This window comes from Pinus tabuliformis, chromosome 3_2, assembly GCF_031772625.1.
Source record: "Pinus tabuliformis cultivar Carrire ecotype Pingquan chromosome 3_2, CPIR1, whole genome shotgun sequence".
In the NCBI taxonomy this organism is placed as follows: domain Eukaryota; kingdom Viridiplantae; phylum Streptophyta; class Pinopsida; order Pinales; family Pinaceae; genus Pinus; species Pinus tabuliformis.
The window spans coordinates 804,607,962-804,613,199 of NC_142302.1; positions in this window are offsets into that span (position 1 = coordinate 804,607,962).

Consider the following 5,238-nt stretch of genomic DNA (forward strand, 5'->3'; position numbering starts at 1 on the left):
TGTTATAGACATTTTTGGGCACTACAACCCCAAGCATGAAATGTCCATAAACCAAGGGCTCCTAAGTCCCTAAAAGTGTTGTTCTAACCCCTAAAGAAACAAGGTCAATTGATTACAGCTTCTCCCAGAAGTTCTCCATGAAAAACTGCTCAGAATTGGTCAAAACAGGATCATTTCAGCTGCTCCACAGGCCAAGTGCGTTGCATCTCACCTAAATACATTGTGTGGTTGCGTTGCATTTCAAAAAGCCCTTCTATGGGGTGTGATGGGCGAGAAATGACAAATGGCAGTGTCATTCCGCAAGGTGGAGAGGCAATGGAAGCTTCCAGAAACTTCTCATGTGACACTTGCCTCTCTGAATTCGACCAAGGATGAGTAAGACACCATCAATCTCCAAGTGGAAGCAAGAATTGTTAGAGGGAAGACACTAATCAAATCACAAGCTGACTCATCTCCCTTACAGATATCTATATATGGATCCCTCATCCCAGAGATCCAGAGGCTGGAATTTTGCATATTGTAAGGAATTGTTGTTGGTTTCTTAAGACAAACATCAGATTGTTGGGTGATCTAAGCTTTGTATGAGGTGAAGAGGGGCTTCCTTGCTGAGAGGTTGATGCTGGGTCAGAACAACTGGTTGTAACTCCTCTTGGCTCTTTCTTGTTTATCAATAAAAGCTATTCAAGTTTTCCTCCATACTCTTGTGTCATTTATGTTTGCTGCATTTGTATGGTCAATTTACATCTGATCCTAGATTGTTTATGATTATAGATCCATGTTCTTGTATAGTGCTATGCTACTGTGATCTTACAGGTACTCTGTGAAGCTGGGCATGCAAGGGAACAAGTAGCGAAAGACTATCAAGGAAGAGAGGAATTGAACCAGGAAATTAGTGCAAGACAGAGGTTGGTCTTCTTTGTTCCTCTCTATCTATACTTCATAAAGGAAAAATGAAAGTAGCTTTACTTTGTTTGTTTCTAAGGCAGCTATCACACCTTAGTGGGATAAGCAGTTATGAGTAGACACTTTTGCCTGTAACAAAATGGCAACTCCGCTGGGGACGAATTAGTTTGTTTGTTTATCTTCTTTGTTGTCTATTTCATAAACTTACAGACGGAGTCTGAAGTCGTGCCAGGTAACATTCGAACTGCATTTTCTATGCAAATGCAAAGTAGATAAATGTCGCTTCAGTCCATCTCTGGGATTTGTTTATGATTTAAACAACTGATTCACAAACTCTCTGATTTCCCTTGTGATAGCTCTTAGATCCTCCTTAGATCTACCCCTGATTGTTGCATTACTGATTACCTTTTGCTCGGCCGAAACCCATGAACTGAATTGCAAACTGTGACCCGGAACCTAAGCAAAGTCTAATTTCTCGCCCAGCGTAGGTGTTGTTCTGAGAATCTGAAATTCAGCGCACTTCCCGAGTGTAGTAGGTGAGCTGCATTTCAAATTCCCTGTGTTACAGGTGCGCTGATCAAACTAGGCATTGTGCAGTTTTGGTTTCTGTGATTCATTCTTTCCAGTTCTATTCATGAATTTTGCTTCCTGTGATCAGTATATCTCTATTTGAAACCCCTTTTCCTTGCTGTTATTCCGCCTCCTTTGTACAAAAGAACTGTAAATGTTTTTGTGTGTTTGTTGAGTCATTTTCAGTTCTCCTTTGCAAAAAGTAACATAATCGCACTGTCGTCCTTTTATTTGAAAGTGTCACAAGTGTCGTTTTCTATCATAGGAAAGAGTTTGATTTCTGTAGGTAGTCGATTATCCTGTTACTATTGTTTTTGGTCTCAATTTGTAATTTTTCTCGTGTCGAAAACAAGTATTCATTTCCAAATCGTAAGGTGTTGTGATTGCCTCCATTTTTGATTTCGAAAAGAAACTTGTTGATAACTGTTGCTTGAAAAGTAATTCAGATTTGTGCATCAAATTTCTTTTTATCATTCATATACTAAGAAAGTCGAAAACAAATACATGCATGTGCATTTGCATTTAGACAGTCTGATTGGTTTGATTTAGGAAAGTGCATTTAGAGTGTGCTCTTTGCTCTTTGTGAAAGGATTCTGTCTTTCTTTCCTTAGTAGCTAGGATTTTCATTGCACAAAGAAGATAAAAAGATTGTTTATCATCTTAGATTGCATTTTAGGAATTACATCTACATATCGTGGTGAACCTGAAAGGCAAACTTCATAAACAAGATCAACTATAAAATAAATTCAATGAATCTAACAATGCTTTGGAACCTAACGCACAACATTTAGAAGTCTAGGCTAGAGATGTATTCCGGTGTCGTAAAGCCTGGTAACTGTTGTTCTCACTGATGGTTGGGTGATTCCTCCACTTTGAGACGATAAGTACCAGTACGGACTTGTGCTCCCACGTACCGTCGAGTATATTTTGGGAGACCCCAATAGGCTTAATCCTTTATCCATAGGAAGCCGTGTTTGCCGCCCTATCGATCGCAATGCACTGAACACAGCATTCAGGAAGATTGACTGTCGTACCATAAAAAGTATTCTGCAGTTTTGCGATTGGTTTGGTAATCCCTCTACCTAGATTTCCAGAGCAGTCCCTTTCGTTCCTTTTCAGACTCTTTAATGGAAAAGGTCCATCTGAGCACTTGTCACTTCAGGCTCATTAAAAATCGAAGGCGACTAGAGTCATCTTTTGTTTTTTCTCAACTCTTAAAAATTGAAAAAACAAGTTGTGTCAAAGCGTTTAAAATTTATTTTAAACGGAATATTCATCACCCTTTCCTACGTTGATCTTGGGTTGAGAAAATGGAATCCACCAACCAAGGAATTCCCCTTGGAGGAAATCCTAGTCCCTTCTCCTCTTGGGGAGATGTTGGTGCAACCCATATGGCCACATTGTCGCTTCCAGGACTGACAATCGGCTTTCCTGTATGGCTCTTCTCAACCTGTGTGGTTCAGAACACCGCAATTCCTGAACAATCGAGTCAGCAACTAGACGAATCCAGAGCTACCCACCAACCTTGTACTTCCTCCAATTCTTCCTCTCCTCCTTCTTCTTCACTTGATGGGGTTGGTAAAGCCAAAAATCAAGTACCTGAGAAGAAGAAGGAAAAGAAGAAGAAAGAGAAGAAGAAGAAGGAGCCAAAAGTGAATGGGGGCAAATGAGCGTCGTCTAGCGAAAATCCACACACTGCACCGACTAGGCCTAAATCTCCATGTGTCATTTGCAAAGGAGACCACTATCATAGAGATTGTCCTTGCATCCCTCAGATCTTAAGGGACTGGTCTCCTTGTTTGCACAACCCGGTGTCGTCAACCTCTAATGATCATGTTGAAAATGCACCGTCAACTAGTGAAAGTGAAGCCCCAGGACAAAAAGGAAAATATAGATTTCCTTGTAAACTGTGCGAAGGGATCATGCCGTCCACCATTGTCCCTTCTTAGACGAAGCTAAAAGGGTTTTGGATGATCGTCCGGTTTCACCGTTACAACTTCCTCCTGGATATAAAAAACTCTTGCTGAGTCCGTCACTAGTTGAAAATCCGGCTGGCCCGCTCAGGTGGTCAGCTGAAGCATCTATCATTGAACACAAACCATCTGAACCCATACCAGACGAAAGTCAAAAGGTCAAGGCAACAGTTGACCCGGTCTTGCCTTCAGAGGTTCCATCTTCAGATGATACAGTCACCGAAGAGAACAAGGATGACACCGTCCAAATTCTTTTCGTAAGCACAGACTCCGATGAACATGGGGGCAATTTACCCATTCCTTTATCGTAGGAAGGAAATTCATCAGAGTCATACCCGGTCGTCTATTCGGTCCCACCTCCAAGCAATCTAGTTGTCTCCTTTGATTGGAATCAACTAGGCAGACCCCGTTTACCAGCTAGTATACCATTCCGAATCATTGTTCAAATATATAGAATGGTTATGGTCGGTACCATCATAGATGAAGGGGCTTCTATGAGTATCCTTTCCTCAACTGCTTGGAAAGCGCTTGGTTCGCCATCGCTTTTGCCTGAGATGAGAAATCTAACAGGCTTTGACAAAGGAACCAATCGACCGTTAGGGATCCTTCCCAATGTACCCATAACATTGAGAGGGAAAACCGTTCAAATGAACGTAATGGTAGTTCAAGGACCCCTGGATTATAATCTACTCCTTGGACGAGACTATATTTATTCCATGGGAGCGATTGTCTCCTCACTCTTTAGAGTAATGTGTTTTCCGCACGAAGGAAGAGTGGCCAAGCTCGTAGACCAGCTTTCATTCCCCGGTTCACGCATAGCAAATAGTCATATACCATCCCTAAATGGTCTTTTCACGCAAGAAATGTCTCAATTCCCAGTCCGTCCGCCTGATGGGCGCGAGTGATTCGGGGGACATGACTGAAACGCAGGGGGCATGCACCCTGGTCTGCTTCGACAGGAAAACTTCAGGTATAGGGTAGGTTTCCGCGAGAGTATATGACCTCCGTACTCCTGTCCGAGATTGGAAGAGGGAGTTGGACTGGAATAAGATTCTCTTGTCAAAGTTATGTGGGTTGGCAGACATTGTTGCTCACCTTTGTTTATTTCGATAAACATCGCCGAAGAAGTGTTTTGTTTACACCGTGAATAGAACAATCTTTAGTAACCTATAAGAGGTATACCTTTCCTGATAAAACAAATGTTTTGTTGGTGATTTGAAGGGTGACCTTGGAACTCTGTTTTATACCTGGGGGCATGCAAACCTTTTGGCATGCAAGCGAAGAGTGACTATTTATTTTTTAAATTTGTAGGTCCTCTAACCCTTTAAACTCATAGGATTGGTCGTTTCCTAACTTGCATAAAGAAAGGATGTGGGGAAAAACTCTAAAAGTTTCCGTTTTTATATATGAGACATTCTTATCATATGACTGGATTAATCGAGCAGTTTTAGCGCGGACTTCATGCTCGTTAAAAAATAAACATAAGAAATGAGCACATGTTCCTCCAGAGTTTAAGCTCATTAAAAAATGAACCAATTTCCGGTAAATAACCATCATGAATGTAATACTTCAGCCTTTAAAGCCTTGGTCATGTTTGCACCGTCACCTCCACTTTTGCATTGGCTGATCATTCACCTCCATTTGATTGTTTACCCATTTTGAGGAACAGCTGCGAAGAGTGATCATGTTAGCCATCCTTGTAACACTGCCGTGATTGGAAAATTCCAAACCTTACCTGGAATCAGTTGCTACCCAAATTTATCACTCGTTCCTCAAAAGACGAGTCTCCTTT